The sequence below is a fragment of the Rhinolophus sinicus genome, chromosome 12, assembly GCF_057876585.1.
Source record: "Rhinolophus sinicus isolate RSI-liver-muscle chromosome 12, RSI-T2T, whole genome shotgun sequence".
Classification (NCBI taxonomy): Eukaryota; Metazoa; Chordata; class Mammalia; order Chiroptera; family Rhinolophidae; genus Rhinolophus; species Rhinolophus sinicus.
In genome coordinates, this window is record NC_142512.1 from 54,412,716 (window position 1) to 54,438,366 (window position 25,651).

At 53.1% G+C, this 25,651-nt stretch overlaps 1 long non-coding RNA gene across 2 annotated transcripts; it reads right to left on the reverse strand.

The window, feature by feature from the left end:
- Positions 1-8,443: 8,443 nt before the first annotated feature.
- Positions 8,444-25,375, reverse strand: LOC141568836 (uncharacterized). 2 transcript variants are annotated; one of them, XR_012492055.2, is made up of 6 exons: positions 25,084-25,370; positions 24,677-24,805; positions 15,959-16,091; positions 14,834-14,988; positions 13,764-13,822; positions 8,444-13,071 (listed from the first exon to the last, which is right to left on the reverse strand). It is a non-coding gene; the product is annotated as an uncharacterized LOC141568836 (long non-coding RNA). The 2 variants fall into 2 exon arrangements; XR_012492054.2 differs by having other exon boundaries at positions 13,764-14,988; positions 25,084-25,375.
- Positions 25,376-25,651: the final 276 nt, after the last annotated feature.

Consider the following 25,651-nt stretch of genomic DNA (forward strand, 5'->3'; position numbering starts at 1 on the left):
AAACATTGACTTTTTTCTTATTCATGGGTAAGGTCAGCAGGCCTAATGGCAGGATCAGGTGTCTCCTTTTAGGACCAGCAGCCACAGGGGGCCCGTTCTGCTCATGGTAAATGGTGGAAATGCCAGAGCTAACCATGCAAGCACATTTAAAGGCTCTGCCTGTGTCACATCCACAGACATTCCATGTATAGCCACACCCAGTGGGGTACGGGGAAATTTTTCACCTACCCTAGTGAGGGGTGCAATAAAGCCACCTGGCAAAAGACATATGTGTGAAATAACGTACCAGGGACACGTGCACACAGACACTCTCTCTCCCACGGCTCCCCAAAGGGATTCATTTCAAAGGTGTAAATACACTGAGATTACCTACCTCGGAGCTGCTGTGAGTGTCAGATGAGAAAATACCCGGGACAGTGACCCGAAACCAGAACACACTCAAGTATGAAGTGTCACTCAGATCCCAATTCTGCTCTCGGGCGAGGCCTGTCCTGCAAGCTCTGCGTGTGTGCAGAAGTTTGTCAGTTTTCTAGTTTCCTTTTTCCTGTTCCAAAGCTCCTCTCACCCAAGAGAATAATGTAAACACTTATGATGGCATTTTAATCGTCCCAGGGGCATTGACCATTATTATGAATCTGAAAAGAGCTGAGTTATTATGTGTGACAGTGCAATCATGCAGGGTTCGATGTCGCAAAACCCTCACTGCTGAATGCTACTTTTATTTTCCAAGCACTTTTTCATCTGTTGTCTCAAAGGGGAGGAGTTGTTCTCCCAATTAGGGTGATTGGAAAACCAGGGTCATGAAAGGTCAGACCACCTGCCATGGGAGACGGCTGGGGGCCCAAGGGATCAGGACCCCACAGCCAGCTCTTCTTCCCTCTGGTATCCTCACCACCAGCTCCTGGCAAGTGTGAGGCTTCCTTCATTGGCTCCTCCAAATGCCTCCATGTCTCCGTCCTCCACGTCCCCACCTTGATCCCCAGGAGTGTATCCTGGCCCCTGGGATTGGCTCAACCAAATCTCTCTCCAATTAGCTCTTTCGCATCTCCCGCCTCACCTTCTGTGTGGCTACCGTGCGGTGTCTGTGTACAGATGTGTTCATGTCTCACCCTCCCAAACAATCTGCTCTCCATATAGGTCCCCAAGCAAACACACAGGTTCCCCGCTACAAACACACAGTTCCCCCTGCAAGCACAGGTTCCCTCGCAAACACACAGGTGCCCCCCTGCAAACACATAGGTTCTGCTCTGCAAACACACAGGTCCCCCTGCAAATACACAGGTCCCCCTGCAAACACACATGTCCCCCCTGCAAACACACAGGTCCCCCTGCAAACACACAGGTCCCCCTGCAAACACACAGGTTCCCACCTACAAACACACATGTTCCTCCACAAACACATAGGTTCCCCTCTGCAAACACACAGGTTCCCCTCTGCAAACACACAGGTCTCCCTGCAAATACACAGGTTCCCCCTGCAAACACACATGTCCCCCCTGCAAACACACAGGTCCCCCTGCAAACACACAGGTCCCCTGCAAACATACAGGTTCCCCCTGCAAAAACACAGGTCCCCCTGCAAACACACAGGTCCCCTGCAAACATACAGGTTCCCCCTGCAAACACACAGTTTCCCCTCTGCAAACACACATGTTCCCCTGCAAACGTACAGTCACAGTACCTCACACCTAAAAACACAGATTCCCCCTCCTGCAAATACACAGGTTCCCCCTACAAACACATAGCCCCCCACCCCTGCAAACACACAGCCCCCCCCCACACACACACACACACAAACAAGTACCACCCTGCTTTGATGGCTTATACCTCCCTGAAAGCCGAGGCAGTTCAGGCTTTCTGGGAGGTGGCCCAGGAGCTGGAGAAGAGGGCAGCACAGGGAAGGAGAAAGAGAAAACCAGGCTGCATTGAGCTCGGACGTCTGAGGAATGAGTAGACTGAGCCTCAGAACTGTCCCACCAGTGATCATTTCACTCAAAAGACTGGGGGGTGGGGCAGGGCTTAACTAACTCAACTGGTGAGCCATCGAAAACGTAATTGATGTAAGACACATAGGACAATATTCTGGGCCTTGTTGCAAAACTCACATGAATTTTTGCAACAGGCCTCAGTGGTTTTCACAAGCCTCTGCCATCCTGACCCACAGGTTTCTGCTGCTAGAAACACCTGGCCGGGCCACGAGGTGTGGGCGCACCCTGGCCCTGCTCAAAGCACTCTCATTTTCTCTCAGAGCAGCCTCAGCCTCACTCCCTCCCCACTCCAGATGCCCAGCCCCCCTCTTGGTGCAGGAGAGCTTGTCCTCCGCCTGTTGGAAGGTGGAAGGCGGGAGCCCTGAGCTGCACCCGTGGTGCCTGGGAGGCCTTTGAAACCACCTTCCCTATTGCGGCAGCCACAGACCAGCCTGAGACACAAGGACACCAGCCATTAATCATTCTTCTCGGGTTTTGTCAGGGCTGGCGACCTCCTGTAGGTGCCACATAAATACACTTAACCTTTACAAGGCCAGGGTGGTGGCCCCAGGGAGTGAGAGCTAAAAATCCTCACCCCCAAGGGAGAGCCACCAGCCCCTCCTCTGCCCAACTCTCCCGCTCACAGAAGGGGAGAGAGTTTAAAACAAGGAGGAAGAGTTTGTTGTAATCCTAGCCCCATCCATCAAACTGACAGAGCTAGGGCCACCAAAAACCCAGGGAGGTTTTACAAGAGGACAAAGGCCAAGGGAGGGGGTGAGTGTCAGTTGCCGACACTATCTGTCTGACTTCCCCAGGGGCAGCCGTGCCCCTCATGATGGGACCTTGCCTGCCACAGGGGCAAGCAGTGGTCAGGGTCCTGGGCTGAGGCAGGGAGCTGTGCTTTGGCCTGACACCTGGGGGCCTGGTAGGCTGTGGGGACAGAGCCAGGAGTGCAGTTTCCAGGCTCTCAGCCTCACATGGAAAGGTGCTGGCTCGGGTAGTAAATGGCCAACTGTGATTGGATGGCCATAAGCTGTGGCTAGTTGGCCGTCAGCTGTAACCAGTGAGCCATTGGCCACTAATATAACTGCCGTGGCTACGCTAGCAGCAAAATGGGCGGGGCGGGGGGCGGCTAGCAAGAAGATGGCGGCTGAGCTAGCAGGGCGGATTGCAGTTAGGACGGCGGGTTGCGGACAGTGTGGCTCCTGCTTCCTGTGTCTCCAACCCAGCTGCCAGCGAGAATATAGTGTGTGAACCCCCTACCTATGGCTCCGTGGGTGTTCCTTTTTGGCCTCACCATGTCCTGCATTCTTATGTGGGGAGCGGGACAGGAGACCCCGCATGACAGCCTGCTTGACATAGGCTGACACCCCTCACCTTGCCCTCACTCCTTCATTCATTCAGCAAGGCCCCTGAGCATCTTCCAAGTTCCAGGCATGGCACTAGGTGCCAAGGGGGTAAGGACAAACCAAAGATAGTCTCTGACCCAAGCGACTCACAGTCGGGGGCGGGTAGGAGTGGGGAGGCAGGCTGCAAAGAAATCATTTCCATAGAATGAAAGTAAATTCTAGGATGGGGTAGGAAGGAGGCACCATGGCGCCTGAGAGAGGAAAGAAGCACAGGTGGCTGGAGAGGGAACAGAGCTGGCATCTCAGCAGAGGGGGCACCGGATCTGGGTCACATTGCATGAGTAGGCATTCTCTAGGCAGGCAAAGGGAACTCAAAGGGAGTAGCTAGGACATGGGTGGCAATGAGATGGAGGCCAAGACTAGGGTCCTAGGCCACCTTGGACGATCAGTGAGGCCAGCCCCAAGCAATGGCACAAAGTGATGGACGCTGGACAATGCCACCCAGGTCCTGCTTCAATGCTGGCGGCCCTCAGCTGCAGAGACGGGCCCCTTCCAGGGCCTCCCCTTCCCGAGGGGCCACATGCAAGAGCCTGTGGATGGGGGCTATGAGGTGCAGGGCAGGACAGCCCTGGGGCCATCCCGCCCAGAGGCCCCCTCTGCCTCCTCCTGCCCTCTTCCCTCATTTCATTCTCTAATAAACACTCGGCAGACTTCCTATCCTCCCAGGAAAGCAACCTGCAAAACACACATAGGGTGACGAGAAGGCCGTTGTTTAGACATCAATGACCAATAAGCCCAATGAGCAAGAAAAGCTCCCCACCAACCAGAAACACGAACTCATTCCAACTTCACAATCAAGACTCACTCTGCTTCTAAAATACCTCCCTGGAGGATGGCGGGGATCTGAGGCTTCTCGGGGAGCAGCTCCCCATGCTGTGTCCTCTTTGTCCCCTAATTAGCTTCGTAGACCAGGATACTGCCCACGCAGGACCATACGGTGTGGGGAAGAGAGTTTGTCCTAAAGCAGCACTGGAACGTCACAGTGGGATTGCCAGGGCTGGGAATTACGTGCGATGCTACATTGATACAGAACCGGGAAGGACGTGGCCCAGGATCTTCAGTGAGGGCAGCAAGAGCACCAAACGTTGGTGCTCAGAATATCTCAGAGCCGCTCCTGAGAGAAAACAGAGCTTCTGGAAACCACAAATGTGGGTACAGCTCTGGTTCCCACTCACGGCTTGCCTGGCCACCGCGCACGCCCCACTCTGGGGGAAGGGGCCCATTGAGTTCCCCAGGCCAGCAGGTGAAGGCACCTGGGCCCTCAGGGTGGGAAATCAGGTGATCACCAGCAAAACTTGCCTCCTCCTCTTCCTCTCCTCCCCCGATCCCTGGCTGAGCAGCTCAAGGTTGGAGACAAATTAATTTGTCTTAAGGTGCTTGAGTTTACCCATTAATTACACTCGCCCTCCCAAGCAATTTTCCACCTGCTTCCCATAAACATCCTCACTCACGCCTCTGGTGGGGCTCTCACCGGATGCCCAGCTTTGAGTGGCTGGTGAATTGCTCTTGTTCATTTGTTTGTTACAAGGAAGCTCTGTTGCCAGGAATTCGTTAAATAAGATACCACAGTGTGTCTTCCACTTAATTCTGACCTGCCCGGCTGTGTAAGTGTGGCTTAGAGAGGGAGGTATGTCCTTGGTTTTCTAATGGGCCACACACGTGACAATGGCTTACAGATGCCAGTTCCTGCGGAGACGCTTTGTTCCCGTGACACCCTAACCCTAACCCTAGCTGGTGGGTAGGTGAGCATGATTTTCTCCTCTCACCTCCTCCTTCACAGACCTCAGGGGACCTGCAGCCTAGAGGCGGGGTGGGGGAGGGGAAGAAGTCTGAGCTGGGACCAGATGGAGCCCCACCCTCTAAAGGAGAGCAGGGCAAGTGACCTGGCACAGGGCGGGCTTTGGGGATGCAGCTGAGCAGCTGGCCTGTGGCTGGGGTGAGGCAGGACAGAGCCCCTCCAGTCAGGGGGCTCTTGGGAGTTGAGCAGAACCTGAAGGGTCTCAGCAAAGGTGGCTTGAGTCACAAGGGAAGCACAGAGTAGGCTAGGACAAGGCCCTCCGTGTGGCAGGTAGGGTCGGGGCAGGTGTGGCATCCTGTGAGACTGGGCAGGTAGAGCATAATGCGGGGAATGTAGGCGGAGCCCTGACCAGGTGCTGAGCCTCTGGGCCAGGCCCTCACCCCAGAGAGAACAAGGCCAGACAGGCCCACCAGGAGATGGCCCTGGAGAGCAGGGTCCAGGCCGCCTTTCTTGCATCGAGGCCAACCAAGAAAGGAAGGAGAGAGAGGAGGAGGGTGGGACTGAGAGCTTCAGGGAGTAACCCTGGAGCCTCCACCAAGGTGGCAGCGTGTGTCTCCGGGGGGGCAGGCAGCTTGGCACAGCTTCTCACCTGTGGCAGAACCACCTGAGCCAGGTGGCTCATTATAAAGATCCTGTCCCAGCCATCACCACCCAGCCCTCGTAAACCCCAGGCATGGGGCCTGTCCAGGTGACTCTTTGGCACACTAACCTTTAAGCATCAGGGGTGACCAGCATGAGCTCCGGGGTCACATCTAGGTCAAGGTCTCCATCAGGAACTCTGCTTATCCATCTTAGAAACTAACCTAAACCTCAGTTTCCTTGCATGTATTAGGCTGGTGCAAAGGTAATTGAGGTTTTTGCCATTATTTTAACATTTTAAACTGCAATTACTTTTGCACCAACCTAATAAGTGAGGAATAATAATTGTCAATAGCTACCTCATAAGATTGCTGTCCTAATTTGAAGAACAATGCACTTATAATGTGCTTAACACAAGGCCAAGCAAATGGTCCTCAAAACATGTATTATTATTATTTCTACTACCATTAGTATTACTGTTATGATCAGTGACGTAATTCCAATCCCTGCCACCCAGGTGTGGGGACAACAAAGGTGTGTTTCTCTCTCCCTCCCTCCCTCCTTCCCTCTCTGTTTGTCTGATACTCAGGCAGAAGGACATTTGAGACTCAGGGTGACCAAGACTCCAGCTCAGAGGAGCTGGGGAAGATAGAGACAAAGAAACAAGGATGGTCCCTCCAGGCCTGAGCCTTCCAGACGCAGCCACTCCAGTGGGAGAGGCACTGAGGCCAAACTCAGCCCCGCCAGCCACACCCGAGCACAGCCCAGGACTGGCCCTGGGGGAGGTGGAGCAAGGCCAGGTGGCACTGAGTGTCTCTGGACACTCTCCTTCCATGCCAAAGAAAATGAAACCGGCCCAGGGACAGCTATGGCTGCTCCTGCCACCCTTTCTCACACCTTCATTCGTCCCATCTCACCTCTGGAAAGCAGCCAAGGGGAGGATGAAGAGCAACGTCCCAGGTTCTTCTCCCTGCTGCCCGGGCCTGCTCAGACCTAGAGGGGAGGTGTGACCCCATTCTGTCCATCTCATCTGCTCAGGCAGAGGGTGGCTCACCAGCCCCCAGCAGCCCCCACTTCTCCCCTTCCAACCCAAGAGCCCCACCCCAGGTCCCTTCTTGCCGAGATGCCCCTCCCCACAGCACTCCATCTTTAATAGCTCGAGGCTGACAGCCTCCATCTGCCCAGGGAACTAACAGAGGACATCTTGACACCCCCCCCTTGCTCCCTGGCTCCCCCACCCCTGTCCATTCGGGGTACAAGGGCACATTTTGTTGCCTTCATTATAGACCATAGCACAAAATCATAATAAAATAAAATGAATGTTTTCTCAGTGAAAATCCATTAGATGAGTTACTGTTGTAATTTAATAATGGGATGGGAAACTACAGCAAATTACCGAAGTATATAATTAAAGTAAATCTATTTTAAAGTCCTTTAGTGCTTGGTGTTTCTCGGATCTCAGTCTCTCCCCACTGCACTCCCTCCGTTTTTCTGAGTGTGTGGAGGGGATGGCAGCTATGGATTTCTGTGAAGCTGTGGGTACCTGGTGGCAAAGCAGCTCCCCTGATCTTTCAGAAGGAGGACAGTGTGCTTGGCATGGCTGAGGCCCCAGGCTGGCCCCCCCTTGGCAGAGCAGGGGAAGAATCACTGACAAGCACAGGCTGAGGTCAGATCCCAGGACCCACATCTGCTAGATGGGGGCGAGGGTTCATTTTTACCCTAAATGCTGAATCCCTGGGGAGGGGGTGGTAAAGGGGAAGAAGGAGAATACCCTTCTTGAATTATAGGTGTCACTGACCCCTGGACCTCAGATTTACTAATGATGGTCAATTTCAAGATGGTATTATGGTTATTAAGAGGCAATAGAAAGCTAAGACTCAGAGAGGTTCAGTATTCTCCCAGGGTCACACAGCGACAAAGACAGAGCTGGAATGTGATCAAGCAGTCGGCACAGGACCAGCACCTTCCGCGAAGCTCCAGGCAGAGATTCCTGGCTGCTGGGTGTCAAAGCCCCATCATAACTCACCAGTCCATTGCTGCCGTTTTCAAAGGTGGAAAGAGGGGAGGTAAAGTGCTCTGCTTGCTTCCGTGGTTGTTTTCTATTTTCTGGAACTCAGTGTCAGGGTGTGGCAGGCCCAGGGTTGGCAGTCAAACCAGCCCTGTAATCCCACAAAGTCCTGTCCCTAACCGTATTCTAAACCTGGAAACGGTACAGACTGCAGACCCTCTGGGATGAATCCGCATTGTCAGGCCAGGGTAGGTCCTGGGAGACTCACCGAAGCCCCCAGACCCTGAGAGTGGCCTGGCCTGCCGTGGGTGGGCTCTGCGGGCTGGCCAGCCTGGCACAGGAAGGGGCTGGCTGAGCCTCCAGTCGCCTGAAGGATCGTGATGAAAGAATTTCTGTAGTTCATTCAAACCCAGGAATAGGTGTTTCCCCCTTTCTACAGCACTCAGGACCGCTGTGCTACTGGCAGCTACAGAAAAGCAAGGGGCCCTTGGTTAGCACAGCGTGCTCTTGGCTTAAGAGAGAAAATGACTCCCAAGGAAAGGGAGAACTCCTCTGCCCATTGGCAGGTTTTCCAGGGAACACTGGACCTCGGGAGAGCCAATCCTGCCCACCACAGCCAGGGGCAGGGGCCCTGTCCTCCTCTGGCTGGCCCTCCTCCTCTCTTCTCCTTTGGAGGACCTGGAGGTGGCCCCCTCCACCTCCCCCACCCCCGTGAGAGGATGATGGAGAGGTGTGGGCTTGGCAGGCTGCCTGTCCTATGCAAATGAGATGCAAAGTGGATGTAAATCTGAGCTCACTCTCTGAATCTCCAGTTGTCATATGGTAGCTGAGCTGCTGAGCCCTCCATGTACTCTGAAGGCCACAGTCTCCTTCCAGCTTCCTGTCCATCGAGCACAAGGAGCTCTGGCGATGGGGGCGGTGAGCAGGGCTACGTGGAGGGCAGGGGCTGCCCACCCACCACAGACCTGACCAACCCTCTGAATGCCACATTTCCTGGGGCTCAGGCCACCGACAATGTCTTATCTGCAGCCGTCCTTTCCAGTTCCAGTGTGGTGCCCAAAGGTATGTGCCCCCAAAGCCCCAGGGAATGCCTGTCCTGAATGCGCAGTGATTCCGGGTTGCAAACGCCCCTGTGCCTCCCTGTAGCTGCACAGGATGGTTGTTGAGCCTGGTACAGTATTGAGGGTGAGTTCACCAGGATTTCTAAGATTGGAGCCGTCTTGGGGCTATTTCCTGCACCGGGAGAGAGAGTCAACTGGGGGAACGCTTCTGCTTGTCCCAGACTGACCTCAAAACCACTGTTCAGTGCTGCCCAGCCACACAGTCGGCCCTCATTTGGCATCTGTCCCCAGGCCACGGGCACCTGGGGCCTGCTGAGAAAGTGCTGCTGGTGGCACCCAAGAGCTGCAAGGTTCTGCCCTGGAGAAGGAGCCAAGATTCCACGGCCATGTTCACGCTCAGAGAGAAAAGAGGCAGCGAGGCCAAGAGAAAAGAGGCCGGCCTCAGGGTAGCTGTTTGCGGAATTGGGAAGGCGAGGCCGTGAAGGGCAAAGCAGACAGTGGAAGGACACGTCCAAAAGGTTGCAGGGAGGGGCCCGAAGGCCACCATTTGTCCCCCAGCCCGACAGCATTGTCTTAAGTCCAGCAGCGATGCCACTGACCTGACGAGGGTCCGACACTTCTCTGAGTGGCCACGGCCCTCGGCAGCGCGGTTCAGCTCCAGCTGCCAGACTCGGTCATGGATTCTGGCTTTTCTCTAACCCCCCTCCTACTCCCAATACCTCCTTGTCTGAGATGAGAAATGCAAAGGGGGTGGAGGGGGAAGGGTGGAATAGGCAGGCCCAGGGGTCTCCCTCTTGATATCCATAGCCTCCCCGCACCCCATGGTGGTGGGCTAGGACCTGGGGCTGCGAGTAGCAGTCAGAGACGCACCCCTCCTCAGGACGGCCCCGCTGGCCCCTTCTTGCTTCATGCAGCCTGAACTATCAGCCCTGTCCGCTTTCAAACGCTCCAGAGGAAGAGGAACCTGTTTCAGAAATCGCCCTCCAGGTGCGACACTCCTTACACCCACAAACCTCTGTACCCGGATGAGGGGACAAGCCATACTCATGCAGGCGTGAGCACGCTCTGAGCTCCTGCTGCCTGCCAGGCTCTGCGCTGGCCCTGAGGGTCAGGGATGGCACAGTGGGGGACTCGTGCCCACGCTGGTTCTGTACCTGCTACAATTAACCTTCAAAAACAAGAGGTTCACCAAGGTGAAGGTCGCCATCCAAGGTGAATGGAAGCCAGGACACAGCACAGACGTGGGTGATAATTCACCAGAGTAACCAGGAAAGCCAGAATGCCGGCACCAAAGATGCCCCCCTACACCGAGAGGGTGTTGGCATCTCCACCGAATATCAGCCAGCCCCTCTGGATACGGGTGGCTGCAGCCGCCCTACATGTGCTTTTTGGAGCTAATGAACAGACATGGGAATGCAAGTCAGTGCAGAGGCCACAGACATCTCTATAGAAACAAAACATACAAACAAGAAGAGTCATCTGCCCGGGACCCCAGGACAGGAGGCGTCCTGGACACTGCCTCCCTCGTGTGAGGCCCCAGCTTGGCCTGGCATCGCTGTGGTCTGCCTGGCTCAATAGCTGTTAGCCGGCCCACTGGGTGCATGGCCCAAGATGTGTGTCCTTGGCCTGCCACGAGGGGCTTTCCAGCCCCGGCCAGCTCTGAGCTGTATGAGGCAGACGAAGAACCAACAGAAGAAATCCGAACCACACTTCCTGCTGCCCCAAGGGCACACCTCCCCTGGGCAGCTCTCGGAAATCCCTTCAACTGTACCTGTTGGTTCAAGGAACCACAATTGTCACCATTCCAAACAGGCAGGATGCAGGAGCCAACTCAGGGGAGCACAAACCTGTTGGCGGGGGATGAGGCCCTAGTTAGCGGTGTGACCTTGGACGTGTTCCTTAACCTCCCTGGACTTCTGCTTCCTCATTTGTAAGATAGGAACACTCATACCTTGCTGCTTCGTCACATGGATTTCATTACCATTTATGTCTCTAAAGCTGTGCTTCCCTGTGAACTCTCTACGGACCAAGTACTGAGTTAAATACTCTCATACCCAGTATGACATGTACTCCTTCTACGCGGAGGAGGAGAAAGGGACGCTCTTCACCTCTACTTTGTATATGAGGAAGCTGAGGCTCCCTGAGGTTAGGGCACCCACCCAGCATCAAGCAGCTAAGAGGTGGTCCAGCTGCTCAGATCCAGGTGCCCTGAGACCGGACCCTGCACGCTAATCACCATCCCCCAGGGCCGTCCTCTCTGCTTGGGCCCCAGAACAGCCTCAGGTGTATAGAGGTCTCTCCATCAAATGTGGCCCCTGTCTTACTCTAATCCTTACTGTCACAGCATTGCCTGTTGCTTAAAATTAACCAACCTGTGCACCCACTTAGGAGTGTGCGTGGCCTCGCCAGTGTCCTGTGGCTGCATAGCAAATTACCCCAAAACTGATGAGCTTAAAACAACACATGGTGATTTATCTCACAGTTTCTGTGGGTCAGGAGTCCTGACACAGTTGGTCTGGGTCCATCAGCTCAGGGGCTCACAAAGCAGTCCGTCCAGGTCAGGCTGTGATCTCATCTGAGGCTGGACTGGGGAAGGATCCACTTCCAGACTCACATGGTTATTGGCAGAATTCTGTGCTTTATGCACTCTTGGACTGAGGGTCTCAGTTTCTTGCTGGCTGTCAGCCGGGGGGTCCACTCAGCTTCCGGTTCATGGCGTCTCCAAAGGAGCTCATCCATGGCCACTTGCTCAGTCAGGGCCAGTGAGGGTGAGAGTTTCCTTACTAGACGGCTTTACAATCTTAGGTAACCTAATCACATAGATCCTGTCAGTCACAGGTCCTGCCCACACTCACGGAGGGGACCACACAGGCAGGGCCTGAACACCAGGAGAAAGGGATCATGCCCCTGAGAATCCAATCACCACAGTGTGACACGGCAGTCACTAATAGTCATTTCCCCAGTTCGTGGATGCAGGAGGAGAGGCACATGCAGATAAAAGCTACACTCAAGGCCAGCATCGCCTTCTGTGTTCACATCAACCTGTGACGTCGCTCAGCTCCATAGACATATCCAATAGATAAAGGTGATATCTGCTGTGGAGTCCCAGCACAGCCAGACCAGCGCCAGAAATGACCAAGGTAACCTGCAAATATCAAGGCAACCAACCCCAGTCTATAAGCTCCCTGAGCAGGAGAATATAGGTTTGCTTCACTGCGGTCCCCCCAGCACCCAGCAGAGCATACATAGCATAAGTACCCACGAGCATTTGCGGAATGTATGGAGTGACTGGTGGGATGGAGCAGGGTGGTTGTTTGGACTGGCTTTCCCCCAAAGGCTGTTTGTGGGGAGGGGGAGAAAGGTCTGCAGGACCCACTTCTCTTACCACGTCTGTCTGTCATCACAAACAGCTGAATAAACAAATGGACCATCCAGGGAGTCAGGTACATTCACCCAGCGCCTCGTGAGCTGTCCTGTTTGGGACATGGTCATGTCTGCAGACGAGGAAGGTGAACTCAGCTTAAGGAGGGCAAGCAGGGAGTTGAATTTACTCCCGTTTCAGGCCACAACCCTTAGCTGCTAGGCAAAAACAAGAGGCTTTTGTTATAAGAGCCCTCTTTAATGGGAAGGAAATGCAGTCTTATCAAAAGCCCAGGCATCCCTCACACAATACGCACTGGTGACAACGTGTAATGAAGACTTTTATGATAGGAATGTAATTGTAAAAAAAAAAAAAACAGATGAAAAAAATTGGTTTCAGTGCTTTGCCATCCAAGAGTTCATTTGTTTCCTCATTCATGCACTAAATAAGCCCCTAATTAATCTTGAACCTGGGAGAAAGGAGACTAGATTGCCATTTTCTCCATCAGGCTGCACTTCACATTTTGGAAAGTTTGAAGAGGCTCTTAAGCATTTTCCTTTAGTGGTATTTTATAAGCGTTTTAGAACGGCTTCATTAGGCTGCTGAGGCTGCTAATTGCATTACCATATTTTTAAGCCTCCTAGGTGCGGGGTCAGGTTCATCGTCCCGGAATTCTCCCCGTAATTTGCTGGTTTGACATGTCAGAGATCTGGCACTCGCTTTGCTTCCCAGAGGAAGGGAAGATGAGCTGTGGGCTGGTGCGGGCTCCACAAAACTGCAGCTTGTGATGATGGAGGACAGAGGCCACCTCTCACACCAGCAGGAACCAAGCTGCTTTCTCTTTTTGCAGGAAATTTAGATTCAAGAGTCACTGTGATGGCTTCATTCCTGGGGAGGAAGAAGAAAACATCCAATGTTCCAGCTAAGAAAAGAAAAACAAAAGGTGTCTGTGTGTGTGTGTGTGTGTGAGAGAGAGAGAGAGAGAGAGAGAGAGAGAGAGAGAGAGAGCTCTGAACCAGCGAGAGCGCCATGTGTTGGAAAAGCAGAAAGTGGGCAGTGGGCTGGGGCTGGGACTGCGGGATGGTGAGCGTGCCAGCACATGGCACGCATTCCGGAAGTGGGGGCTCCGTTGGGATATCCATGCCCAAAAAGTGCCTGACAACGACCCCTCCCATCCAGAGGGACTTCCAGAAGAGCCCTGCCTCCGATGGCCATCCAGCTGTCAAACAAGCGTGCTGACCACTGGAATGGCGGAGGCAGCGATGTCACGCACGTGCCCAAACCCCAAACCACATCCCATCCCCAAGTTTGAAACATGACATGCTCCGGAAATGGTTTTCCCTTCTACCGTACACTCATTTTCCTTCTCATTTTCCTTTTGGCTGATCTCACTACAAACTCAGGCCAAGAGAAAACAGATCACGTGAGGCAGCTAGGAACCATTTTCTATCTCTGGCCATTCTCTCTCTCTGTCCCTGCTTCTCTCTCTCTCTCTCTCATATACACATGAGGACCAGACATTAAACAATAATGATAATAACAAGGGTTGCAGCCAACACTAAAGATTCAAAATGACACACCTGTTTCCACACCTGTGTACATCACGCTCCCCATTCTTCACCACCAGCGTGAAGCTAACCTACAAACAAAACGATGTAAAATGCCGTGATGTGGGTTTACATGTAAGACACACACAGAGACACACATACACACAGGTCTGTCTCGGCCAATGATGTCTGCCAGGTATTATCTCTGAGGTGTAGATTTTTGTCCCCTTTAACAGAATGGAATTCCAGGCCCAGTTACTAACCCAAGTAACAATGTGACTTCACTGGGGGACATGTGATGCCAGCAGTGGTCCCACCCTCTGAAGACACTCCATTTCTCCCCAGGTGTCACTTTTTGCCTTGTAGTCTTAGCCCCCACCCCGAGGGCAGAGACTGGTCCTATGTCTTGGTTTTTCCTGGATCCAGCCCAGTGTCTCTCATACAGTAGGTGCTCAATCAATGTTTGTCAAATCAATGTCCACCCAACACGTAGGCTGGGAGAAAGCGAGGCACCTGAGCTCCTGGGGTTCTCTTGCCCGCCTCCCTCCTTAATTCCATCTCTCTGCCTGGAAGCCCTGCCCTGTGGCCACCTCACCTGGAGATGAAACACCCCCCACCCCCCAGATGTCACCGTGTGGCAAAATTCCAAAACAGAAGTAGGGGATGGACGTGAACAGCCAGCTTAATCTTTGAGTAAGTACAGTTTTTAAAGCGTTTGCCATCCAACATCACCGTTATCTTATAAATTAAAGGACTTTCTAACACCAAAATGTAGAAAGGATATAACCGGAGAATAGAGAGCAGCTCTGTAAAGGGGCTGCTCCCAGCGCGATGACACACTGACACTTCACCCATGTCCTTGAACCAACATCAAACAATGGAGCAGGGTCTCGGAAGGACAGTCTGCCAGGCTTACGAGGGGGCAAAGGGCCAGGCCAGGAAGGCAGGAGGGGAGTGGGGAACAGGGTTCCCAGTTAGAGCCAGAGACACAGAGGCTGAGACCTCGGGAAGGAGATGTTGGGGGGTCCCGACCAAGTAGGCCCCCCAACGAGAAAGCGGAACCCACGAGCTGGAAGCCAGCCACGCTCGGGATAGGATTTCACCTGGAAAGCGGACCAAGAAACTAGAAGACTTAAAGATTCCCTCAGGACGCTGAGATTCTTCCAGCTTCTCGGTGGAGACAAATTGTGTTCAAGGCTGGCTCACAGTCTAAGCTCTAATTTTATACCGACACGGTCTTCATTTCCATGAGCATTTCCTGTGAAGCCAGAGCCAAAGTGAACAGAACACCCCACTTTCTCAGCCACCTCCCATCTCCGCCCCCACAACCACACTGTGTGACAGCATCAGTGAGAAGGGGCCAAACTGCTGTTCCCCCATCTTCCGTCACCACCCATCCATCCACCCACCCCACCCCCATCTACCACCACCCCACCCCCATCTACCATCACTGCACACATTTTCACTCGCAAACAGTCATTGAGTGCCTTCGCTGTGCCACACACACAGTTCTCACCCACCGAAGGTCCCCAGCCTGTGGCTCTCTGCTCACTAGACAAGGCGGGAGGACAGAGGAATTTGTCTTCGAGTCCCCACTCCCTTGTTTCTCCCCATCCGTCCTGCCCCGTGCCTTCTGTTTGGTTCCAGAGCACTGTCGCCTAAACCTACGGAGGACGCACACTGCTGGGTTAACCCCGGAAGCTGTCAGCTTGGGCTGCTCTTAGGATCACCTGGGGGCACTGACTTCCCAGGGCTGGGAGGGCGCCTGGGCTTCCCTTCTATTTTATAGGGTCCCGGGGATGCTGCCACAGAACTCGGAGAGGACCTGTGGCACCAAAGGCCACTTAGGGTGGGTGACTGTGTTGAGAAATTACCTCCTAAGCTTTGTCATCTGGCCCAAATGAGGCATGAACTCTGAGCTTTCCAGGACGTGGAGTAGAGCGGGGTGACACTGGGGTGGGGGGAGGCCTTCTGTTGAGAAGACCCCCCCACCCGCCGCTACTCAGGCAGCCGCTAACGGGACAGAAGGACCCAGCCCTTCCTTCAGCTTGCCTGTCCCATCCCCAGGCTCTTTCCACGCTCCCTGAGTGGTTCAAAGCAGGCGAGTTGTCTGAACGGGCCCCTGGGGACCAGCCAGCTCCCAACAGTGCCTCCTGCGCACCGGTTGTAAGAATTAACCGGGATGTTGGATGGAAAGTGTGTGGCATATGTCGGAGCTTTGAACTCACCAGCCCTCCTGCTCTCCCCTCAGCCCGTCTCAGCTCCTCCTTCTCTGTCCCCCGCTGTGGACACGTTTGTTCCCCACTGGTGTGTCACCTCCAGGAGCTGTGTCCCCAGCATGTTGCTGCTGTGTCCCAGCACCTAGAACAGAGAAGAGGCTCAACAAACATCTGTGGGGTGACGGCATAAATACCTGCACACAGGTACACACCCCCCTCTGAACGGCACCCCCATCCACCAGGTTACTACGAGGGACCCCTGGGCACAGGCCCGCAGTCCTTGCTCTCCCCTCCATGCCAAGGCAGGCACCATCCTTCCACGCTGGTCACACCATCCCCCTGCCCTGCTCCCGGCAGCTCTCCCAGCCTCCATACCACTCTCCAAATTGGACTTTATAGCCGTAATACCCACTGAAGGTGTGTACACTCCATCAGTCACCACTAGCTGCATTATCCCCAAAGGTTTGCATTTTAGAATACGATTTAGTCTGAGTCAAAGTTACCAACCCTCTAAGAAAGGTAACCTCACTCAGGTGCTTCCTATCCAGCACGTATCCCTGGGGAGCTGAGGGGGGGGGTGACTCCACACCTGACCAAGGGTCTGTGCTTCGTGTGATGGTCACCTGTCGTGTGGGACCTCGCTGTGTGTGCTTCCTCTGTAAAATGGGAGAATACTGGTATCGCCCTGGTAGGGCTGGCGTGAGAACTCAATGAGTTGCTGGATATAAAACTCAGAGCAGAGCCGGGCCCATTGTAAGTGTTAGCTATTCTTATCATCATCGTCGTCATCGTTGGCACAAAAAGGGGGGCTGAGAACTGCAGTTCTGCCCTGTAGCCAGTGATGGCTGTTTAGTCCCACATCTGGTTATTTCTCTCCCCTCATAAAAATCTCCACGGCTCTCCAGGGCCCTCAGACGAAGTCCTGCGAGAGCTGGTCCCCACTTTAACGACCTCATTTTGCATCACGCACCCCTACCCACCCAGCCACTCCCACCACCTTCCCTGGAGGGGTGGCGATCGGTTAGTACAGGGCTAGCCTGACAACAGCATGTTCAAAGCAGCAGGATGAGCTGCCACCGCCTGTGGTGAGAGTCTGCATCAGGCAGTGTCCTCTGGCTTGAGGGCAAAATGCAAATGATAAATTCTGAAATTAACAGTAGCCAAGATTACGTATCAGGTACAGGGAGCTCTTCTTTCTGCAGCAAATGCAGTATTTCTCCGACTGCCGCTTGTGTATTCGTGCCGGTGCCTTATCTCATTTGACATTATTTTTTAGAGGATAAGACAGCAATGTTAGTTCTACTCAGAATTATCAACCTGCAATTACAGCTACCTGTACTTGGTATTCACCTCAGAAGCAGAAAAACCTTCTAAGACTTGTGAAACCGATCTGAAGGGTAGGGCGGGGGTCGGGGGGACAGAGCATATAAAAGAAAGAAAATCATAAGAGTAAAATATTATCCTAATTAAGCATGGGGGAGGAGTTAACACACTAAGGTTCAAAACTGCAGTTTTTCTTTCTTTCTTTTTTCTTTTTGCAAATTGTGTTCTTGTGTGTTTCATGATGACTGATGTGATATATTCTGGGCTTTCAGAGCAAGAAAAGTCATCAGGGTTTCATTTGTTATGTTTATGCCAATAGAAATAAATCTCAGCCATCATGGAGAAGGCTGCTCACATTCAGATGGCGTCTGGGGACCCCGGCTGGCCGCGTCCCCGGCAGGCGGGCAGAACAGACAGAGTAAGACACACGTTGGCCTTATTGATCAGAGCGCGTCTTCATTACTTCTGTGTGGGGCTGCAGATCAATAGACAGGCCCACGGAAACACAGCCAATTTTTTCTTAGAAAATCAATTAAGCAGAATATTTTTTACCGAATGCAGCTTGCTCGGACGTTGTCTCGGGTGTGCAACGTAACATTTTTCATGCAGTTTCTTTCCAAGGCGCTGCCTTGTTATGACCAAGTGTCAAAGCCTCATTTAAAAGGTCTCCTTTAAAAGAAGGAGAGAGGATTCTGGGAAGAGAGGACTCAGCTCATCCCTGAAACCCTGGCTGGACACTCTGGTCTTGCTAGAAAGCACTGGCGTGGTCCCTGAACGTCGTCATGTGGGCAAAAGCTGTCAGCGTGCCTCCTTTCAGCCCAAAACGTGGAACTGAAACTCCTTGGAAAGCTCAGATTGATGTCTGAGCTTCCCCATTCCGAAAGCAGAAGGAAGCTCTGCCGGCGTCAAGGTGAAATGGGGCCAAGCTGCTGCGGCTGCCCAGATTGGCCAGGGCGTCACCCACTTGTCCCTCTCCCCCAAGGACACAGAGGAGCGGCTGGAGGCTCAGGGACGCTAGGCTCAGGCTTTGGGACAATGACAGGAGGCAGCTAAAGCCTGGAGCCCCAGCCAACTGGCTGCACACGTTTAGGCCTTTTTAGTTCACAGATATTCAGGCAAATCCCCACCGTGCCCAGAGGGAGCGGGTGGGGGTTGGGACAGCGTGCCACTTGTAGACACACGCACCTCCCTAAATCCTGGTGACTGGCAGGCAGAGGCTGATGCGACCCGTTCCCTTTGCTTCTTGCCATTGTCGTCTGGTGTGCCATGATCCTGGGTGACACCCACTTAAGAAAGAAAATTCTTCTTCCACTTCTAGCATCTCTACGGAGAACGACTCAAATTGACGTGGTGCCGTGATACGGCGCTCAGCTGGACGGCCGAGCTGAAAGTGCTCCAGCCCCGCTGAACATAAGGAATTCTGTGTTCCTCATGGGACACAATAAATAACAAAGCTCTGATTCCACAGAGAAGCCTGGTGATGACATTTAAAAGCCTCCCTTAGTTTTGTTCTCCTGGCTCATGTCATCGGAACACCGGGCGGGAATCACAGCCTGAATGTGTGTCCATTTGGGGGGGGGGGGGGGTGTCTGCTATTTAGCCTCTTTTCCTTTGATCTGTCTCTCTTCTTGGGCTTGTCTTTCGGTAACTCAAGGGTCCCATCTGGGCCTCTCTTCCTGCACACCCCACCCCGGGACAGATGGCACCAGCCTCTGCAAACTTTAAGGGTTTGGATCACTAAAGGAGCATAGAGCTTTGGCTTTGCCTCAGTCTCTGTGAGTTCAGCCAGTTTCTTCTTTATTTTTTCCCTCTGAGTCTGAAAGATTCTGAACTGATTCAGGAAAGCTGAGGTGAAGTATGGAGCGCTGATCCCTTTCTACAGGGCCAAAAGAGAATCAGAAAATTCCCCAAACTAATCCAAAGCGGTGAGCTGATGGCCTGGAGAACAGCACCCGCCCCAAACGCAGCTGCTGTTCCCTGTGACACTGAGCATCTTCCTGTCTGATTCCTCCGCCTCTCGGTCCAGTCTGTATGGAGAACGGGGCTGGGTGGAGGCCCAAGGGTTTTGGACAACACCATTTAGGGTATTGTTTAGGGAAATGGGGGGCAATAGAAAGTAGTGCAAAGTTTAAGGGCCAAATGGAGGGGTTTTTAGGTCCAGGGATCTAGGGGAAATTACTTCTCCTAAGACCATATTTTCAGTCTGCTGGATTTCATGGTACCTAACACAGGTCTCAGCAAAACAGTGAATGATCCACCAAAGGGCTGGCTTTGAACCTTGCACCCTTAGTTGTTCAGAAATTCAACTTGGATCCACAACAGACACTGAATTCCAAGACTTTGAGGAAACATGAAAGGAAAAACAACAGCATCACCACGAGAAATTTTCTTGTGGAAACAAGAAAATCCGTACATGTCATCTGTGGGGATATTGTTACTCAAAGAGCCTTAACTCCAAATTCCTACCTCTCAGAGACGGACCCAACGAGGCATTAACTCATCCAATCAGTGTTCACAGAGGCCTGCCATGGACCAGGCACTCTTCTTAGGGAACGGGCCTGCCCTCAAGGAACACACAGCCCAAGATCGACACAAGTAATAAATACACACAGATGTGATGTAAACTCCACAAGCACAGGGGTTATCTGTAGGTTCACTGCTGAATCTCCAGGATCTAGAAGAAAGCCTGCACAGAGTAGGCCTTCAATCAATTCTGGAGTGTTTGTACGGTATATGTAGACATACATGTACAGTAATAAGTAATGCATGTGTCATGAAGATCATTTTCTAAGAATAAAACATAAAGGTCCTACAGGGACCAAGCTTGACCCTGGAGCAGAACCAGATTTACAGCCCTACAAACAGCCTCACATTCCACCGGCCTTCGCACACCACTCAATCAACCCCACAGACCACACATGCATCCCTGACCTGCATCAAAATTCAGCCTCCCCCTCACCTGCAACAAAACGTGCTTCCTGCAGGTATTTTCTGCAGTGCCAGGCCTCAGGCCTCGTCTCATGTGGGTGATTTCTTTTAACCCCCACCCCACACAACAAAGTAATTTTGGTAATTGTGGTGGGCTGAATAACAGCCCCCCAAAATATCCTCATCCCTAGAAACTGTGACTGTTACCATATATGGCAAGAGGGTCTTTGCCAATGAAATTAAGGTGTTTTGAGATGGGGAGAGTATCCTGGATTATCCAGGGGGGCCCCTCAAAGCAATCACGTGGGTCCTTCCTTCGAAGAGCAATGCAGAGGGAGATTTGAGAGTGGAGAAGGCTACCTGAGGACAAAAGCACGATTGGAGTGAAGCCCTTTGAAGGTGGAGGAAGGGGCTGCAAACTGAGGACCACAGGCAGCCTCTAGAAGCTGGAAAAGGCCAGGGGCCCTCACCTGGATTCCCTGGAGGGCGCCCGGCCCTGACAACACCTTCATTTTGGCCAGGTGACACCCACCTGAGACATCTGACCTCCAGACCTGTAAGATAATAGACGTATACTGTAGCAAGCCCCCGAGTTTGTGGTAGTTTGTTACAGCAGCGCAGGAAACCAATACAGGAATGAAATGCTTACTAGCCATTCTTTTCTTGATCTGTGATTGAAAGCAAGCATTTTAAAAGAATAAATTTTCATTTGAAAAAGATAGTCTGAATTCAGTAAACTATGTCGTGTACCCACTAAAATTTATACTTTCCAAGCGTAAATGCAGCTTGTCACAGTTCCTATGGCCTCACCGTTTTAAATGTTAAACACACATAAAATCATAGTACACGGAGTCCCACAGAAGGACTGAGCTGAGGTGCGTCCAGCTGTGTCTCGGTTGTGGTCACTGTGCTGTGCCTGTTTATTTCTAACCCTCTGGGAGTGCAGCTCCTCGGGGATGAGACACACAAACTGCACCAGAATGCATCGCGAAGGATTCCGTATGCTTACAAACGAACGTACTCCCCAGATGAACGCGGCCGGCCATCCCCCACGGGCAGCCTGCAGCACAACTGGGGCTTTCCACATTGACTCCCATGAAGGACGAGATACTTCCCCATGGTTAAGTAATAAGAACGCGTTAATTGGACGCTCACATATATATTATTATAACCCAACAGTAACAGCAATTATTTAGAACGTCGACCAACAAAAACACATTTTGGGAATATCGCAGGCGCGTGGTGTTCACACAATGCAGCAATTTTTGCTGGCTTGACTGTTGTTTTTAAATTTCCTATGGACACTGCGTGTCCTCCTTGCCCACACATGGAACAGACAGCTCCCCCCAAACCCTGCCTGCTCTTGGTCCTGCACTATTTGTCACAGTCCAGGAAAAAAGGAAAGTGGAGCCTTTTCCTCGCCAGGGGACTGAGGGGTACACCCAAGGCAGTGCCCCTTCTCAGAGAGAGAGCCTGAGGGCAGAGGACCAGGGGAGGAGGCCATTCCATGAAAAGCCCCCAGACCCTTCCTGAGTATCAAGTATAAGGCGGCTTCCCTCTGTGCTAAAATGTGCAGCCTGCGTTGGTTATCTGGGAAGGGCCTCGACAACATTGGCACAGATTCCAAGTGGGTTTCTTGTACAGCCTTGTCCAATTCAGGAAACTTCTCCCCTGGGACACCCCATCCCCACTGAACCTCCCAGAGAGCCCTGCCCAGCCCTCAGAAGCCCCCTACACTGGTCTTACCCCTGAGGGACACCCTCAACCAGGAACTCACCCACTGGGCTGGTGATGGCCAGTGACTGTTTCCATGGCCAGGTGCCACCCCCAGAGTGGCTGGCCCTGCAAATTGGGGGCATCTGGAAGTCTCTGGGCACGTGGTAGTGCCATGGTGGCAGGGGGACGCATGAGCTCATCAGGAAGCCGAGAAGCACCTGGAGGGGGAATTGGGCCTGGATCTTAGCCTGACCAAGCCACTCTGCTGCCCAGCCCCTCCAGCCTCCGGGTGGCCAGTCAGTGGTCACCACCACCCACCCTCTTCCCCTGATGGCCCTGGAGTGCAGGTGGCCTCCTGCTGACCTGTGGGCTTTGGGCTTTGGAGTCAGCAGATCCAGGGCTGGAATGTCAGGCCTACAGCACTGCTGTAAATCGGGGAACTGAATGGTGCAGGAAGGGTGCCTGACATAAGGGTGGGCAGTCGGTCTTCCCGCCCCCTTATCAGAACATCCAATGGTAGGGCACAGTGTCATTTGTCCCAACTCTTCCCCTCACGCCCAACCGAATTGGGATCTTATGCTTGCCCCTCAGAGGAGCTTTGACTTTTTTTTTTTTTAAGGAGGGCACAGATCTCAGTGGCCTCTGAGGGGATCGAACCGGCGACCTTGTGTGTTATGAGCATTGTGCTCTAACCAACTGAGCTAACCGGCCACCCCAGAGCTTTGGCTATTTTAACTGGAGCTGTTTGGAAACAAACTATCCTTTTCAGCAGTGCCAGTGAGGGAAGTGTTCAAGGGCTTTGGGGCGTCACTCAAGGTGGCCATGGGGCTGGCAGCCCGTTCTGAGCTGGGCTAGAATGCTAACGAGGAGGAGAGGAAAGGGGTGAGCCTGGGAGGCGAGCGCTGAGGGAAGCAGTTCCCACACGTCAGTATGCAAATCACTCGCCTCGGAGATGAATGATCCAGCAGGAAGGCAGGCAGGGTGCCCAGCGGGAGCCATTTGTCATTCCTACTCCGACGAGCAAGCAAGCCACCCCCCACCCCCACCCGTCCCCAAGAGTTTCCTCACCCCTCCCTCTCACGCAGGTAGCTCAGTGTGGGCACAGGTGCCGGGACAAATGCAGGTATCTCCCTGACCTCCACCTCCCGCGTCTGGACAGGGGCAGGGCCCGCTTTGCACAGCCTTGGAGGTGGGTAGCCCAGCAGCGTGCCCGGGAAAACGCTCCTCGGCGGCCAGGGGAGAGGGCCCTTTGTCTCCTGGAAGGACAGCGTGAAACCGCAAACCTCTCTTTTGAAGATCAGCTCTCGGCTAATTGACAAGTGCGAGTCCTGTGCATGAGCTGCTAAGATTTTCCATGACGTCAGCAGAGCCCAACAATACATGGGGTTCACCCGGCAGGCCTGGCACTCAGTGGAGGAAGTTGGGGGCCCAGGGTATGTTCTAGCAAGAATTTGCGTAAGGCTTGGACCCCGTGGCCCCATTCATAAATGGTTGATGACGGATAGATGGATCGATCAATCCTGGAGATTTTGAAATTGCCAGAAATTCAACCCAAGTCATCCCAACCTTTCCCGCTTGGGGATCTTAGCCTGGAGAGCAAAACATTGAGGGCATCACACTCAAAGGGCAAGACTCAAAATGCTGTCTGGGAGCAAGTGCCAAGCAGCAATAACTTACAAAGCTGTCACCACCGGGGTACTGCTCCACCCGTGTCATGTGGACAGGCTCCCAGAGCTGGAGACCATCTCCCACAGTGGTGATGGGCTGGGTTGCTACGTCCCACTCCTTTCCAGAGTTCAGAGCCTGATCCATGATAGGGGCTCAATAAATAGTTGCTGAATGAGCTAAGAAGCAACCAGAGAAAGCCCTTCCATAGGACCACACAGCACAGACTTAATTCTGAAAAGAGACAAAGCTTTTTGGAATCAAACCCACCGACTTTGTATTAAAAGCATATGGCTCCACTCTGGCGTTTTATTCACTGTTCATTCATTCATTCTTTCATTCATTCAAGAAATATTTATTGAGCTCCGACTGTGTGCTAGCCCTGGGCCTCGGGATTCTCACTAGATCATGGGTTGCCAAGAGTAGGGTCGTCTAACAACGGTGAGTGTGCTCTGTGCTGCCAAGGGCTGGTCATTGCCAGGAGTTCTCAGGAACAAAGGGCCTGCAGCTCTTGGTGAACCCAGGATATTGTTGGGCTCTGTTATGTTATGGGAAATCTTAGCAGCTCACACATAGGACATGCTGTAAATTAGCTGTAAACTCACACCAAGAGAAAGGTTTGTGGTTTCACGTTGCCCTTTCAAGAGACAACAACTAATCTTTGCTAACAACCAGGGTTACCCTGGCCACCTCTTCAGGAGAGCCCTTATCTAAGAGGCTGGATGGGTTTGTCATCTCTCCTTTGAAGTCCCAATCAGAACACTCTGAGATCAACTCTGCCCATAGCTCCCTTACTCCCCAAGTTTGGGAAAACCAAAAATCCAGATTTGACTCAATTTAACTCAATGACACATATTAGATGCCTGCCACACACAAGGTACTATGTTAAGCTACCAAAACTACAAGGATAAAAAAGACCTGGTCGGTTTTCTTCAGTGACTCGCCTGTCTGGAGGAGACAGACACAAACACCAGGATGGATAAGATGAGAAGGGAGTGGGTAGGTGCTGAAACAGCAGCCCAAGCACAGGCCGTGTTGACGGAGTGCGTCCCCAGTGCAGGAGCCATGCTGATTCGTGGGCACGTCTTCACTTACCTACAGCACAGCTCTGTGAGGCCCCACGCTCGCTGCCTCCATTCTACAGATGATTGAGAGGCCACCTCATTTACCCAAGGTCACGCGGCCAGTGAGTCCCTGTGGGCCAGTTACGGGGAGGAGAGGCTTCTGGCAGGAAGTGGAGGCCAGGAGGGAGGACATTAGCCCTTGGTGATGCCTGAACACCTGCTCCCTTTTTCTTGGCCCTGCTGCTCCCCCCACACCCCCGTTCTGGAAGTCCTAGATCTCTCACTGGGGACTTGAGAGCCTGTCACTTCCCAGTGCCCCAGAGCTGGTTTCTTCTCCTCCTTCCCCCCTGTGCCCATGTCCTCACCCTCCCAGGGTCCCCAAATCTGGGTCTCCCAAAGCCCTGAACTGCTGGGTGGAGTCCATGTTTAGTTTTTCACCTCCACTGAAATCAGGTGTCAGCAGCGACCCAGGAGACCCAGGACAGTCTCCGTGGTGACAGGCCTACACTTCCTCTGTGCTGAACACTGGGACCTGCAGGGGGAGGGGAGGGAGTGCTCTGCGCAGCTGCGGGAGCCAGATTCTTGGGCGGGGGCAGCGGTGGAGCAGCCCCAGCCAAGAGCCTTTCTGCTTGTTGGTTGCAGGCTGGAGCCCAGAAAAATTCACCCAGGGCCGATGTATTTGGGGGCCACTGACGAGCCGCAGTGGCCCATGACAGGCAGGACCCGAGACATGTCACCAGGGTAGCAGAAGGCAGCCAGAAACCAGACGTCATGTTTTATAAAAAGAAGGCTCTAGACCCAGGGCTGAATGCCCAGTTTGGAGGTTTCTCCACTCCCTTTGCTGTTCTCAGTCTCCTGCCCTTCTCTCTCCTTCCCCAGCCCTCTTCCTGGAACAAAGGGAGACCCTCAGGAGAAGAGTGAAGCCCCCAGCCTTGCCTCAGTCTCCCTTTTAGTCAAAAAAACAGCCCTAAGGCCTAGAATGAATGATGGGCTTGGAACATACCCA